The 16,536-nt window shown below is 50.3% G+C and overlaps 1 protein-coding gene and 1 long non-coding RNA gene across 5 annotated transcripts in view; both read left to right on the forward strand.

Annotated features, from left to right (window-relative positions):
• The first annotated feature begins 768 nt into the window (after positions 1-768).
• Positions 769-8,467, forward strand: LOC100514211 (uncharacterized). 4 transcript variants are annotated; one of them, NR_201374.1, is given in 4 exon segments: positions 769-823; positions 5,435-5,472; positions 6,214-6,479; positions 7,031-8,467. It is a non-coding gene; the product is annotated as an uncharacterized LOC100514211 (long non-coding RNA).
• PC (pyruvate carboxylase) overlaps positions 769-16,536 on the forward strand; it is a 107,323-nt gene continuing 91,555 nt past the window's right edge. The window contains 2 exon segments of the mRNA NM_001444329.1: positions 769-823; positions 5,435-5,472. The gene's annotated coding sequence lies outside the window, so the exon portion shown is untranslated.

Below are 16,536 nucleotides of genomic sequence, written 5' to 3' on the forward strand. Positions count from 1 at the left end.
TTCCCGCATCCCCTGGTTGGCGCAGGGCCCAATTTATGAAGCTTTCAGTTCAACCAAGCCTTCTAAACCCTCTAGGCCCTGAGTGGCTTCAATTTACAGATTAGGAAACTGAGGCTCTGCGAGGTGAGATTGCTTGGCCAAGGTCACACAGAGACTCCTATCATCACCACTCCCACAGCTGCTAAAGGACACAATCGCGCAAACCCGTATGGCACAAGCGCCATATCCTTCCTCCTTCCTTTCGCAAACCCTTTCTTCCAATCTCTTCTCCATCATCCACTCGCTTGCATCTGCGTCTAGCCAGGATCCCTAAGCCCGGGTGCGATCTGTTATGCTTGCGGCTTTGGGAAACACGTGCTACTCGGGTGAATGGATCGCACGTCCCCACCCCCGCCAACAGCCAATCACAGCCTGTCAGAGGTCGGACACTTCCGCCTATTGCGGGCAGCGGCCAGGGCTGTGCGGCCCACGTGGGGCTCTGGAGACAAGGGAGTAGGCGGTGGTGCGCCAGGGGCGGGCTCCCCCAGCCTGGCCACCAATCCAGGGTCCCGCCGGGGATGCGAGGGGCGGGGCTGACGTGGGGCGCCAAGGCTTAAACGTGACGGGCAGGAGGGCGTAAGGAGGAGTCCGGAGCAGGGAGCGGAGAGTGACAGGCGACGCTGTCCAATAACAGGAGGGGTTGGGCTGCCTGAGCCAATAGAAAGTCCGTAAGGCGGGACGAGGACTGCAGCAAGTTCGGTTGCGCGGAGACCGCAGCTGTTCCCTGTCAGTGGAGGCAGCGGCTGTAGAGGCGGTGGCGACGACTTGCGGCGGCAGCGAGGAGGTGAGTGCCGGCGGCGCTGAGCACCTTCCTCTTCCCGCAGCGGGTCGGAGCGGGTGGGCGTGCGCCGGCGCTGCCGCGGGGGACGCTTATGTAAGGGTCGCGCGCGCCCAGGCGCGCGGGCTCCACGAGTGACGACTGGAGAAGACGGCGGCGGGCGGTGCGCGACGCGACGCGACGCGGCGCGCGCCGCCCCTCCCCTCCCCCTCCGGCGGGGGACTGTCTGCGCGAGTTCCCCCGCTCCTCGCCCCGCCCGGGGGCCCCTCTCCCCGGTCCTCCCGGCCCGCTGCCCCGGGAGCATCCTTCCCGCGCGAGCGCAGCCTGGCTTCGTCCGCCCCGCACCCTTGAGGGCCGCCGGCGGCTTTATTCTCGCTCTCCGGCCCATTTTGCAGATGGAGAAACTGACGTGTGGAGCCCACAAAAGCCTCGCGCGAGGTGCCTGAGGGCTCGAGCCCAAGTCTATCAGAATCCGAAGCCCAGGGGTTGCCCATCCTACGGGCAGTTGCTCAGCTCTCAAGAAAGCGGTGGCGTGTAAGGCTAGGGTTTTCCATGTTCCAAGTGCCTGCGCTCCACTTCCCCCAGGATCCTCCTAGTAACCCCGGGCAGCATTCTTGTAATTCCCCTTCGTTTCAGAGGAGGAATCTAGAAGTGCCCAGAAGCGATGATTAGGAGGTGGGGCTGGGCTCAGCCCGTTATTTCTGCAGTTTTAGCAGTTTCCAAAGTGCAATGAGGAGCAGCTGGCCCTCCGGGAAATGCCCTCCTGGGCACGGAGTGGAAGCCCTGGCTTTGAGGCCCTGCCATACAGGTTCCTTCCAGCACATCTAGCTTCGTGTACTTGAGTGAGTTGGTTCACCTCTGGGGACCCTTTTCCTCATCTCACAAGTGGCTGAGGCTAGGCCAGGTCCCTAAGTCCCTGGAAGCTTTGACGGTCTTAAAAATCCGATTACAATTCACTTTGTGAGAAAGAGTAGGGCAGGGATGCCCATTCTGCAACTGAGAAAACTGAGGCTCAAAGAGATGCCGATATTTGCCAGATCACAACCAGAACCTCCCTGGTTGTGATCTGGCAAATATCGTCTTTGCTTTCCCATCGCTCCCATACCCACTGCTACCAGCAGCCCTGGCCTCCCCACTTCTCCTGCCTGTGATGCAAATACTTGTGCTGGGGTGGATGTGCTCAGCATTTCTGTTCTCTTACAGCTACAGCTTCTCTGCTTGCCTGCTCTTCATCTAAACTTTTGAATGCCTTTTTTTTTTTTTTTTTTTTTTTGCCACTGCATGCAGTGGCTTGATGTGGCATCTCAGTTCCAAGATCAAGGAACTCGGGCTGTAGGGGTGAAGAGCACCAAATCCTAACCACTAGACAACCAGGGAACTCTCTTAACTCTTGGGGTCTTAACTGTATTCTTTGCATACCTGTCGTGCTCAGGATCCTAAACTGGGTGCTGAACAAAGACCTGGGAGACGAGGTGTTCTGGAATTGCCAACAGACTGGTTGAGGGAGAGGAAAAGAAAGGGAACGTAAGCAGCAGTTCAGCATGCCGCAGATGTCTGTAGAGAGCTGGTATCGGGAGGTGACATGTGGCCGAGGGGGACATGGATGAGGAAGTTCCACAGAGGCTGGCACATCAGAGCCAAATACACACTAAAGCCGGGGAGAGGGGAGAAGAACCTGGCATGGGTTGGAGAAGGTTTTAGGGATGAATCGAGTTGTGAGCCTCTTGGTTCTGCCAGCTGACAGTGAAGAAGCAGTGATTGATTGGATTTAAACAGTCAAGTTTTTATGATGGAGTACAGGTGAGTTTTAAGTGACTGGAACCTACCAGAAGGCGGCTGAGGAAGGTGGAAGGAGATTGCCGAGGGAATAGCACTTCCCAGTTGAGTGTGAGAAGTTTGGTGGGTCACTGCGCAGATGTCTCCATGGAGAAGTAACGAGGCGAGGGCACTTGCTAAGGGGCGGGTAAGTCGGGCGAGAGATGGGGTCCCAAGGTGTTAAGGTGCCTGGTTGGGCTCTGAAGGCCCAGCAAGCGGGCCTGAGCCACAGTTTGTTTTTTGCCTTCTAGTGAGCGGCTGTGAGCAGGTGTCCTCGTGAGAAGTTTCTTAGTGGCTGCTCTGCCCTGCGGGAAGGGCTTTGTTCACTGTGGTTGCTCAGTATGTACTTGTTGAATTGACTTTGGCCACCATTCAAAGTTTCCGCAGTTTACCCCACTGTCCGCTCTGATCCTGCTTCCCCATCTCCCTGCTGAAGCCAGCTGCCTCGGTTCTCGCCCCCAGGATCACCTCTCGGAGAGCTTTGCCTTGGTGTTGTAACCCCATTGGGTGTCCCCTCCCACCTGTGACGTGCCAGTGCAGGCGGTTTGCCCTGTTTTGTCCTCTGCCTTGCTTGCTCTCGTCTGGCTTCCAGCACCCCCGGTGCTGTGTTCCGTGCCTGTCCTAACAATGCTCACGGAGGTGCCAGAACAGGGGCAGGGCTGGCCTGCGCACGCAGGTCTCATTCCAAGCGGCAGCATGTTCAGGAGCTATAGGGGTGACTGTCATGTGTCAGAGCCTCTGGGAGGGAGGCCTGGGCAGGCACCGACTGTCCAGATGTCTGCCTAGCACGCTAGCTGGACCCAGCCTCCCGCGGGAGAACATGTCTCCTGAGGACCAGTGCCGGCCTTCCCTTTGGAGGCCTCCCAAGAGCATCTTGCTCTCTCTGAACAGGGCCCACCTCCCACATCCAGAAAGGGTGCCTGTCCGGGGGCCCGTCTCTCTCCCGGAGGCATCCCTCACGGAAGCGGGCCGTTTCCCCCCCCCTCTCTGAAGCCTCACCTGGGTCTGCCTGGCCGTCCCCTCCCCTCCCCTCCCCTCTGTCTCCGCTGCGGATGCTTTGCCAAGCTGTCAAGGGGCCTGGCAGTGGAAGGCGGGGAAAGGACGAAGAGAGTAAACCATTTCCTCTCACTGATGAGAAGATAGGAGCCCATCTGTTGGGCTTTTTCTTCCATTTGACCTCACAGGTACCCTCTTCTGCCTCAGCCTCACCTGAGACTAGTCTCTGGTGCCCGGAAACTCCCTTCTCCTTGTCCTTCCTCTGCTGCCTCCTGTTCCTGGTGACCTTGTTCTCTGCAGGACTTTTCCTTTTATCTTGTCCTGTCAAGATTACTTTTCAGGGGAGTTCCTCTGTGGCTCAGCAGATTAAGGACCTGGCATTGTTGCTGCTGTGGTGCGGGTTCGATCCCTGGCCCGGGAACTTGCACGTGCTGAGGGCGAGGCCAAAAAGAAAAAATTGCTCTCAGGCTTTCCTGCATTAAGCCTTGCCGTATCTATTCTGTTGGATGTGGGTTTATTCTTTTATATTAATTATGATAAGTGATGATTTATTGTTATTCATAAGAAAAGCCAACCTTTGTTGAGCTCTTACTCTGTGGTGGCGGGGACCTTGCTAAGCCCCCTTTATGTAGTATTTGATGATCACAGCAGCCCTGCCACAAAAGCACCGCTAGCTCCTTGTTTACAGATGGGAAACCGTGGGTGAAACGAGTCGCTCGGAGCCACGCAGCTAGGAAAGGGGCTGTGGCTGCAAGCTGGCAGCCGCAGGGTTCCCGCCTGGCTCCCTAACCTCTATTAACTAGCCCCCAGCACCTTGCTTTCTGGAACTTGGGGAGCAGGGCCTGTGCCTTCTGGCGAGGTGCTTTATGCAGGGCGCGCTCGGGAACATGTTCTGAACTGAATGCCTCAAACATTCATTTGCATCCTTGACATAATGTACCAAGGCAACTGGTTTTCTCAGAACAGAGACTTAGTTCATTGGGTGGTTTGCTGGCCTGTATCTCTTATTTTGCTCTTCATTGACCAGTGGCTTGAGCTGACGGACAGGTGTGGCCTTTCAAAAACAAACAGGCTGTAAATGCTAAGTGGTCCCACACCACCAACTGGGCTCCGGTGGGTCCAGACACGGGGTGTGCGTGTGTGCGTGTGCGTGTGGTGGGGTCTCTGTAGGAGAGGATCTGAGGAAATAGATACACCAGCTTAATTTGTGTCAGGACAAATTAGAGCAAGACAGGAACCAGGAGCAGAGAATCAGAGGGGAGGTGGCTCCTGGAGGATTGGGAACAGCTCTGCAGAGAAAATGGGCCTGGGGCTGGCTGGAGGCTGGCAGGAAGACAAAGCCCCTCAGTTAAAGCAAGAACAGTTTCTAGAACTTCTTGTTCTTGTGTAGCTGGTGGCAGAAAAAGGTTTTCCTTAAATGCTCCCCACTAAGCACGTTGGCTGATGTCTGCGCGCATCCTCCGTACCAGGCATTCCAGACGCACCTGTGCCTTGAGTGGGTTACCTCCTTGGGGACCGTCCCACATGGCGGGTCTTGTCATACCCTTGTCACAGTTGAAACAAGTTTTGAGTGGTTCTGGGATGGGGGGGCGGGGGAGGGCAGAGCAGCAAGCATGGAGCCCAGGCAGCTGGACGACAGAGCTGGGGTGCCCTCGGCGTGGCGCTGGCCTGGTCCCCCGCCCCCCAGATGAGGGGCAGCAAAGCAGCAGTTCCTCTCTGGGTTCTTGGTCTGTGCCGGCCCCACCTGGGTTCTCTGGGGAATGCGTGGAGAGAAACAAGGGTAATGCTTTTCCTCTCTCTATTTAGGTAGCACCTGCCTTCCGAGAGCTGACAGAACGCTGAGGGTAAGTCCTGGGCCTGGATCCAGGTCAGTGGGATGCATGTGGGTCGCCTTCAGGAGCATCTGCTGTAGAGCTTAGCAGCCTGGCTCGTCAGTTCCGGAGCACAATAAATAAAAAAGGGCCAAGCTCTGATTTCTGGAAAATATAAGCCGTCTTTGTCTGTTCCCAACTCTCTTGCTTGTCTGGGTTTTCACGGGAAAGCAGTTGGCCAGCCTCAGCAGGAGGCCCTACTTCTGGAAGGGCCTCGCCTATAGGGGGTGAGGGCTGGGGCCCCCCCCCAGGTCCGCAAGAAGCATCTGCAGGGCAGGGCGGCCTCTGAGAAGACCCCTTGAGTCAGTGTGGAGAGCAGGCCGCTGGGCTCAGGAAGTGGCTCTGTCCACTGGCTGGGAGAGCACTTGACCCGCGTGCCAGACAGTGACGCTCAGCCTTGGGAGTCACGGTGACGAAGGGCTGAAGGCTGACTTGTCCCTCCTTCCCCGACATAGCTTGTTCTGTGTGCCAGTGCTGCCCTGTAAACCTCCTGTGCTAAGGTCTCCCCTCGCACAGGAAACTCTGCTGATCGCGCTGAGCCCAGGGCATCTCAGCCTGAATGCCAAGCGAGGCGCTCGTGACCGGTGTCCACCCGAAGGTCCCGTCTGTCTCTGGCGGCTGGCTGGGGAGAGCGTCCCAGCTGGACATGATGCTGGCTCTGTCTCGTGTCCCGCCTGCATTTCAGACACTGATCCGCTCTTCCCTCCACCACAGGCAGGCCAGCTGCTACCCCCGGTTCACAGCCAGGTGCCCTGGGAACTGTGTGGCTCGGGGACAACTGCCCAGAGCTCAGGTCCAGTGCTCAGCATGAGGACTCCTTTGTTTGGGGATTTTTCTCGGGTGACCCCTCCGGAGCCAGAAGCCGTTTTCCTCTCCGAGATGTTCCATCGCCCTTGCTTGTCCCAGGTCTTGGGCCAGCAGTGGCCGTCTTCCACTCTGGGAGTGAGTCTGCTGGGAAAGGCGGGCCGAGTGTACGGCAGGTGGGGACGGTGGAGACAGCTCCGGACCTTTGACAGACCCCACCCTCCGCAAAGTTTCCACCTCCTGTCCGGGCTGATAGAGCTGAGCATTGCTCCTTTTCCTGGCATCCCTGTGAGGAGGAGAGGGGGCCACTGGCGGGAGGCTCCCCAAAGCAACTCTCTTGTGGAGCTGAGAAATGGGGGCCCAGGGAAGGCCAATTAGCAGCATCCAAGATTCTGATCCTCCCCCTTTTCCTCAGAGCGTCATCTTTTATTGCATGTCTTCCCCAAATCCATCACTAGGAAGGGAAATTTAGTTGCCAGGAAGGGCCCCCTTCTCCGAGGTCGTCTAATTAGTTAAAGCATGTTTGGTTCCTCAGTCCTGAAGTCCCACTCAGTCCCTGGAGCTTTGCTTAGTTACGGTCACTAAGACTCTGCCATTGAAGGTCCCTGCCCTCCCCTGTCCTCCTTCTGTCTCCTTGGTGACCCTGGAGGGAGGTGGATGAAGCCTCTGGGTCAGCTCAACCCCACGGCCCCCCGCCCCTCACCTCTTTTTCCTGATCTGCCTGCAGGCCAGAGAAGCAGGAGGGGGGCTGGGATGCCAAGGCCGCTCGCGTACGTTTCCACCAGCTGTATGTGGAATGGGGCCAGACTCCACATGTGGCAGCTCCTCTCCTGACCGACATCCGTCCCCGCCTGAGGCCTCGGGAAAATTCCATGATGTGGCTGTGCTGAGTCATGCTTAGTGTCTGAGGATCCGTATGTCACCTTTCGCGTGTCTGTCACTGGTCAGCCCTGGGTCTGGGAAAGGCTGCAGCTTCCACAGCAGCCGTGATATCCTGCTGCTGATCCTTTCTGTTTACCCACTGCTGTGTGCCTCTCCCGAGTGCTTTGACTGCTGTGCCGTTTATCAGTATATCATTGATTAATATTAAATACTAAGTGGATTACTTATTCTGGAAAATATTCTTCTCATGAATGAAGAAACTGAGGTTTGGAGAGACTAAGTGACTTGGAGAATTTTGGGTGACTGGCGAGTGGCAAGTCTGGGTGAGATTTTTGATGATATCTCACTCCCACACACCCCCCCTTGTGGTTTCTTGTGTAATGCAAAGATTATTCAGAAGATACTTTGGTTGAAAAAAATGATTTTCAATTTGTTCAAGTTACAAACTCAAAAAAAAACTCACTCTTTAAGGGCTAGACTTTTCCATTTAGCTTTTAAGTATAGCCTACAAATCTTTTCTGTTCTTTTTTTTTTTTTTTTCTCTTTTTGATTCTAGAAAATTTTAACAATCACTTTAAGGGGCCCTTTGGTTAATACTGATCCATTTGCAAGATTAACTCATTGGAAAATTCCAGATCGAGTTTATGAATGACGTTCAACTTCCTTTAATTAATACTTGCAAGTGTCTGATTAACAAAATCTTTAATACTTCAGTATTCCTGTAAATCTAATAATTTAAATGGACTCAGTTTTTCTTAAGCATTCCTGTGTTGTTTTATGTTTTATTATTGACGCAGCTTTATTGAGGTATTTTTGACAGAATAAACTGCACATATTTTAAGTGTATGCTTTATGTTTTGACATATGCATATACTTGTGAAATCATAACTGCAATTAGGACAGTGATTATCCCAAAGCATCCCCACGCCCCTGGGCAATCCCTCCCTCCCTCATGCCCCTTGGCAATTCCTCTTTGCCTCCCTCACCCACATGCAACCCTGAACTGTTTTCTGTTACTATAGATTAGGTTGCAATTTCTGGAATTTTCCAGAAGCGGAATCATGTAGTGTGCATTCCTTTTTGGTCTGGCTTCATTTACTCGGCATAATTATTTTGGAATTTGTCCATATTGTGTGTACCAATAGTTCCTTTCATTGCTGAGTAATATTCCATTAGCGGAAATTCCACAAGTTGTTTCTCCACTCACCTTTTGTTGGTCATTTTCGTTGTTTCCAGTTTTTGGCGATTCTAAATAAAGGTGCTCTGAGCCTCTGTGTACAGGTCTTTGTATGGGCATGTATTTCCTTTTCTCTTGGGCAAAGGTGTAAGAGCGGAGCGGCTGGATCGTGTGGTAGGTGTGTGTTTGACTTAAACTGCCCAGCCGTCTTCCAAAGTGGCTGCACCATTTTACATTCCCGCCCACCAGCAACGGATAAGAGTTCTGGTTTCTCCACATTCTCACCCACACTGGATATGACCAGTCTTTCATTTTAGCTGTTCTAAAAGGTGTGTAGTAGTATCTCATGGTGGTTTCAATTTGAATTTCCCTGGTGACCAATGATGTTGAGCATCTTTTCATATGCTTATTGGTCATCTGAAATACTGATTTTTTTTGCATTTTTTAAGGGCTATACCTGCAGCATATTGAAGTTCCCAGGCTAGGGGTCGAATCAGAGCTACAGCTGCCAGCCTACACCACAGCCACAGCAATGTGGGGATCCGAGCCATGTCTGCAACCTACACCACAGGTCACAGCAATGCCGGATCTTTAACCCACTGTGAGGCCAGGGATCAAACCCGCATCCTCAAGGACACTAGTCTGATTCACCTCTGCTGCGCCTCAACAGGAACTCCCTGAAATACTGATTTTAAACTTAGTCAAATTCCAACTTAAAAATCCCAAGCTTAAGAGTTTGCTTGTGGTTTAGCAGGTTAAGGATCCCGCATTGTCACTGCAGTGGCTCAGGTCACTGCTGTGGTGTGGGTTTGATCCTGGCCTCAGAACTTCCACATGCCATACCCATGGCCAAAAAAGTTTTTTCAAAAAAATCCGAGCTTAAACCAATTATTCATTTACTAACTCATTACTCTGAACAGACCAAATTCCCTTGAACATTAAAACACATTCAAGATGGAGTTCCCTTTGTGGCTCAGTGGTTAATGAATTAGACTAGGAACCATGAGGTTGCGGGTTCGATTCCTGGCCTTGCTCAGTGGGTTAAGGATCCAGTGTTGCCGTGAGCTGTGGTGTAGGTTGCAAACTCGGTTCAGATCCCATGTTGCTGTGGTTTTGGCATAGGCTGGTGGCTACAGCTCTGATTAGACCCCTAGCCTGGGAACCTCTGTATGCCGTAGGAGAGGCCCTAGGAAAAGGCAAAAAGACAAAAAAATAAATAAATAAAAACACGTTCAAGAAACATACACACAGATTTCCTAACACAAAATTATAGATACTATGCTTTTTATTTTCTTAGGCATATTTATATGCTTAAATTTAGTCTTCCTGGAATTAAAGACGCTTGCCTAACGGGAAAAATATCTCAAACTATAGTGAGTTATTTTCGTGAATAACTTTTGGAATTTCTTGCTCAACTGGATGACACTTCTTTATAATTCAAGAGCTTGCTGCCCAGTTTGAAACTAGGTCTTGGAATTCCCGTCGTGGCGCAGTGGTTAACGAATCCGACTAGGAACCATGAGGTTGCCGGTTCGATCCCTGCCCTTGCTCAGTGGGTTAAGGATCTGGCGTTGCCGTGAGCTGTGATGTAGGTCGCAGACGTGGCTCGGATCCCACGTTGCTGTGGCTCTGGTGTAGGCCTGCGGCTACAGCTCTGATTTGACCCCTAGCCTGGGAACCTCCATATGCCGCGGGAGCGGCCCAAGAAATGGCAAAAAAAAAAAGACAAAAAAAAAAAAAAAAGAAACTAGGTCTTAGCCTTTGAGTCCAACTTCTAGGCTGAGCTCTGAGTCATTGCCATTTTGCTCCCAACTGAGTCCCATAGCCCATGTCCCTAGGTTGAAGCATGCCTAATCCTTCTCTTCCTGTGAAACTCTGCACTTCTCTCTCTTTCTTTCTTTCTTTTTTTTTTTTTTTTTTTTTTTTGGTCTTTTTAGGGCTGTACCTGAGGCATATGAAAGTTGTCATCTAATTTTTGTTAGAGATTTGGATTTTAGATGATAAACAGACTTGCATTCATGTCTTGGTCCCTGGGTGTGGCCCCAGGAAACTTGTGACTGATGAGTGGGACCTGGTTGGAAATGACTACTGCAGTCTGACCCCTCTCCCCTGATGTCTGATGTTTATGTAATTCCAAGGGGGAGTTCCAGGAAAAGGAAGTTTGAGTGGGGTACTTAGATTCTGGCTTTTCAGAGGTTTTAAATACAGCCTTTCCTTACCTTTGGCTCTGAGTTCCCCCTTCAGGTGGTGAAGGAGCATTGCGTGACAAGCAGCATGGCTATTACCTGATGGCAGTGACCTCACTGAGTTTCAGTCTTCATCCAAAGAGAGAGGAAAATGGGCTTCACTACAGGGCAGGGCATTAAGTGGCAGAAGATACAGAGAAGATTAAACCTAAAACTTAAAAAAAAAAGATGTTTGACATGGCAGATTCAATTCCAGAAATGTAACCTAAGGTGTGATAGGACAAGCACACAAAGTACTAGGCTGTTCAGATCAGCATCTTATCGTCACAAATGGGAAGCCACCAAAATGTACATTAGGAAAGGATTGCTACATATGTAAGCCCTTCAGTGTTATGCAATGCAGCTTTAAAAACAGGCCACGCGAGAGTTCCCGCCATGACTCAGTGGGTTAAGAATCTAACCGCAGTGGCTTGTGTCACTATGGAGGTGCGGGTTTGTTCCCTGGCACAGTGGGTTAAAGGATCTAGCTCTGCCACAGCTGCAGCTTGGATTCAGTCCCTGGCCTGGGAACTTACATATGCTGTGGGTACAGCCATAAAAAAAAAAAAAAAAAAAATTAGCCTATGGGCCCTCATCAAAACTGTTGCTCTAGGAGTTCCCTTTGTGGCTCACGGGTTCGAACCCGACTAGCATTCATGAGGATGTGGGTTCAATCCCAGATTCACTCAGTGGGTTAAGGATCTGGCATTGCCATGAGCTGTGCTGTAGGCGAAGATGTGGCTTGGATCCCGTGTGGCTGTGGCATAGGCTGGTGGCTACAGCTCCGATTGGACCCCTAGCCTGGGAACCTCCATATGCTGCGGGTGCGGCCCTTAAGAAAAAGCAAAAAAACAAAAAAACTGTTGCTCTAAATCTTTTACCACAGAGCAAGAGCCACAGTACTTTTACTAGAGAAAAGTAAAAGTGTATAACACATTTTTGGTTATTTTTGAATGTTATTCCAATTTTTTTTCTGGATGCTGGAATTATAAAATTACGTGTTTAAAATTTTTTTGCTGTGTCTTTTAATTTTAATCATATTTTTAAAATATATAGAGAGGAGTTACCTGGTGGCTCAGTGGGTCAGGGGTCCAGTGTTGTCATTGCTGTGGTGAGCGTTGCTGTTGTGGCACAGGTTCCATCCCTGGCCTGGGAACTTCTCCGTGCCAAGGGGGTGGCCAAAGAGTATATAGAGAAATGTGGCATTTATAACACTACCTGGGGCTTAAGATCAAGACCAGGGTATTTAAGTATCCAAGTTCGTTCTTTTATCCCTAGTCCGCAAAAAAAATTATTTAGGGACCTGAAAGCCTCTTCTGAACGCCACAGGAGATATAGATTCCTGGGGAATGGTGAAAGAGGACTTCTTCATTTATTTTTTTATTTTATTTTATTTTTTTATTTTTTGTCTTTTTAGCTATTTCTTGGGCCGCTCCCGCGGCATATGGAGGTTCCCAGGCTAGGGGTCTAGTCAGATCTGTAGCCACCGGCCTACGCCAGAGCCACAGCAAGGCGGGATCTGAGCCGTGTCTGCAACCTACACCACAGCTCATGGCAACGCCGGATCCTTAACCCACTGAGCAAAGGCAGGGACTGAACCGGCAACCTCATGGTTCCTAGTCGGATTCGTTAACCACTGCGCCACAACGGGAACTCTGAGAGGACTTCTTTAAAGAGACTTCTCTGTGAAGGAAATGAGAAAACTGGCAAAAATTGTCAAAATCAACTTTCTCCAAACTCTAGGAATTAACCAAAGGCTTGCAGCAATCCAAGGAACACTTATTCAAGAAAAATGGCTGAATCCTATTTTCAATGAAAAATTATGAGGCATGTAAAGAGACAGGAAAGAATGCATGTACACACGAAAAGACACAATCCATAGAAACTGGCCCTGAGGAAACTCAGACATTGGACTTTAGAGACAAAGACTTCAAATCAGCTGTTTTAAAACATGTTTAAGTTCCCTTCGTGGCTCAGCCTAAATGACCCCAACTCCTATCCATGAGATTGCGGGTTCGATCCCTGGCCTCGCTCAGTGGTTTAAGGATCCAGCGTTGCCATGAGCTGTGGTGTAGGCTGGCAGCTGCAGCTCTAATTCCATTCAGGGCTACAGGTAAGGCCCTGAAAAGCAAAAAATAAAATGTTTAAAAAACTAGGGTGTTCCCTGGTTGCCTGGTGGTGAAAAGATCTGGCGTTACCATTGCTGTGGTGCAGGTTTGGTTCCTGACCCCGTGACGTCTGCAGGCCACCGGCACTGAAGGACAAAACCCCAACAACTGGAGGGAGGTGTGAAAACAGAACAGTGCCTCACCAAATAGAGATGATCAGCAAGTGAGAGAAATTACCAAAAAAACAAAAAACAAAAAGATTCTGGAGTTGGAAAGTACAATACGTGAAACGAACAACACATCAGAGGGGCTCAGGAGCGTTGGGCAGGCAGGAAAATCGGCAAACTTGAAGACAGGTCAGTGATATTCAACACTCTGGGAACAGAAGGAAAGAAGAATGAAGGAAAATGAGCAGCACCTCAGACACCCAGAAGACATCATCAAACATACACACGACAGGAGTCCTCCAAAGAGGATTCTGCGGCAGATTGAGTGTGTGAGGAAAGAAGCCCCAGGGAGTTCTCGGAGGACCTAGCAGGTTGAGGCTCCTGTGTTCTCACGCTGGGCTCTGCTTGCTGATGTGTGGCAAAGGTTCAGTCCCCGGCCCAGGAATTCCCACATATTGCCTGTGTAGCAAAAAAGAAAAAAAAAAATATATATAAAAAAGCCCCAAGAGAGAACCTGAAATAAACATTGCAACTCTCAAAAAAAAAAAAAAAAAAAAAATAGCCTCAAACTCCCCAAATTCACATTGAAAAACAGTGCTTTCCACACCCAGGAAGTTCAGTGTACTTCCAGTAGGATAAAATCAGATTCACACCTAGACGCATCATAATCAAAGAAAAAAATCTTGAAAGCAGCAAGAGATAAGCAGCTCATTGCAAGGAATCTTTGGTAAGATTAAGAGCTCATTTCTCCTGGAAACCCTGGAGGCCAGAGGCACTGGCATGAGTACACGTGCCGTATGAGGCAAACAAAACCTTCAGCCGTATTTGACCTTTGAGGCTCAGATCTCTTCCATCTTCAGGGGTAACACGTCATTCTTGTCCCTCACACTTGACCTGCAGGAATTCTGTCTTTTGCCAAGTTTCCCTCCGCAAGTAGTTTTAGAAATACCTAAGAAATGCTTACTATGTGTTCCACCAAGTATGAGACATCGGGGCTCAAGAAATATTTGTCAAATGAATGAGATCTACCTGGGTGACTAATTTCCTTGGCCGGCTGTCTGGTCCCTCTTCTCTTCTGCATGTCACCTCATTCTCCCTGTCACAGGACTTGCCGCTTTCTTTATACTCTTTTGCCTTAAGCATGCAAGCAGCCCTGTCTCATAACTTCTCAGGTACTTTTTTTTTTTTTTTTTTTTTTTTTTTAGGGCTTCATTTGCAGCATATGGAAGTTCCCATCCAGTCTAGGTGTTGAATCGGAGCTGCAGCTGCCAGCCTACACCCCAGCAATGCAGGATCCGAGGATTTGATCTCTGGCTTGGGAACTTCTGTATGCCCCAGGTGTGGCTGAAAAGAAAAAAAAAATACTACCAGATAGTTCACAAAATTTTACTGAGTGCTTGGGGATAGCAGAAGGGAATTCCAACAGAGAAAAAAAAAATTTGTTCCCAAAGGTAAATTCAACCTTTTTTTTTTTTTTTTTTTTTGGTCTTTTTTGCCATTTCTTGGGCCGCTCCTGTGGCATATGGAGGTTCCCAGGCTGTAGCTGGGAGTCGAATCAGAGCTGTAGCTGCCAGCCTACACCAGAGCCACAGCAACGCAGGATCCGAGCCACGCCTACAACCTACAACACAGCTCACGGCAATACCGGATCCTTAACCCATTGAGCGAGGCCAGGGATTGAACCTGTAACCTCATGGTTCCTAGTCGAATTCGTTAACCACTGAGCCACCATGGGAACTCCAGGTAAATTCAACCTTCACCTCAGGAAAAATACAGCTACTGTGACCCAATAGAGGCCTCCCCTCTGTCCATCAGCCATCAAGGATTCAACACATATTGGGGTCTAATCTCAATCCCAGGTCACTATGGAACCAACCACTGATGTTCTGCTGCTTGTGTTGTTGATAATATTCCTTATATGTGGATAGCACTTGGTAGTTTTATTATTTATTGGTTCTCAGTGGGACAGGTTAAGGTCATGGCTTACCTTGTCTACGGATGATGGACCAGAGGTTCAGCAGTGACTTGCCCTGCTCCACAGTAGCGGCAGAGCCAAGCTCTGGAAGCAGCAATCCCAATTCCTGGCCTCGGGTTCTTCCTGCTGTTCCACAGGGTATTAGAATGTGAGGTCTCAGTGTCACTCTGTACCCATCTGGAAAAAACAACCTGAAACTCTCCAGCTTTCCAGCTTCATCTTTTGATGCGTGTTTGCAGCTTCTGTCCCATGAGGGATTTGTCGTGTCACTTGGGCTTGTGGCCAGTTGGGAGTCTTCACGCAGGACAGGCCTCTTCCCTGCTGTATTGCCTGAGGCCGAGTCAGTATATGCTTAAGGCTTTCCTCAGCCTTGCTGTTCTGTTCCCGCCGTTGCAAAACCGCTGTTTGTGTTTTGGCTGACCTGAACCAGCTTTCCGTCCTTTTTACTTCTGATGTTCTTAAATGGCAATTTCAATACTTGGCAGAATAAATTCTCCGTGGTCTAATCCTGTGTTTTTGCAATTGATTGAATGATTTAAGAAGGGCAAAAGTTATTCCTGTGCATGTTTATTCCAAGAAATTGTTTCTCCTCTCCCCAAGCATTTGTTGTGCATCTGGGGTAGGCAGAGATGCTGGCTGGGAGCTGTAAGGCTCCAGGGGGCTCTGACGACGTGGCCCTTGCCCTCCGTTGCTTAGTGTGTGGTTGAGGAACAGACTAAGCAACAAGGCCAAATACTGGCTCGAGTGGTGACTAGTTGATAAGGAACAGTCCACATTGCTGTTTACTGGGCACTGTTTCTGTGGCAGGTAAGATGCAACATGTAAAATGAACACAGAGAGGTTCCTTTGGGGCATTGTCACTATAGCTTGCATTGCTGCTGAGGTGAGAGTACAATCCCTGGCCAGGGAACTTAGATATGCTGAGGTTAAAAATAAATAAAAAGAAATAAAAATAAAAGGAATGTAGGAGATTATCAGGGAGGTGTTCCCTGGTGGCCTGGCATTGTCAGTGCTGTGTCACTGCTGAGGTGTGGATTCGATCCCTGACCAGGGAACTTCTGCATGCCTGGAACTTCTTTGGGTGGAAAGAAAGGGAGGACGGAGGGAAGGAGAGAGAAGGGAGGGGAAGGAAGGAAGAGAATTCTCAGGGAAGTGGCGTGACCGTGGTTGAGAATGGGAGTTTGGGGCTTAGCCTTTTACTGGCTCTGTCACTTCTGGCCAATTCCTTAGCCTCTTTGGTTTCCTACAAAATAGGGGCAGTAAGACCTTCCTCATGGGGTTGTTGGGGGGATTAGATGAGATACCGTACAGTGGCACTTAGTGGGCACGTCATAGTGGTGGCCGTGTTGATGCGGCCAGTGGAGAGCAGTTCCAGGAGAGGTCAGTGTGGAGAGGAGGACACACGAGGCCAAGGGCCTGCAAGCCGAGGGGTCCTGGGGGGAGCTGCTCAGCAAGGACTTCGTGGCAGAGTGGCCCTTGCACGAGGGGGTCATATTTAGGTTGGCGGAGAGGAGGAGCTGGCACCCGGAGCAAAGTCGTGGTGATGAGACTAGCCAGGCATTGGAAGGCGTGACGCCCCCAGCCTCACCGGCAGGAGGAAGGCCATGGAAGCTCCATGAGTGGGGAGATTTGGTCCAATTTGTTTTCTGTTGAACCCACAGGACACTGGCACTTAGGAAACCCTGTGGAAAGAATGGAG

Source organism: Sus scrofa, chromosome 2, assembly GCF_054392235.1.
Source record: "Sus scrofa isolate SSC_HxYL_T2T_F1_AM1 chromosome 2, Sscrofa_HxYL_maternal_Yorkshire_Landrace_v2.0, whole genome shotgun sequence".
Lineage (NCBI taxonomy): Eukaryota > Metazoa > Chordata > Mammalia > Artiodactyla > Suidae > Sus > Sus scrofa.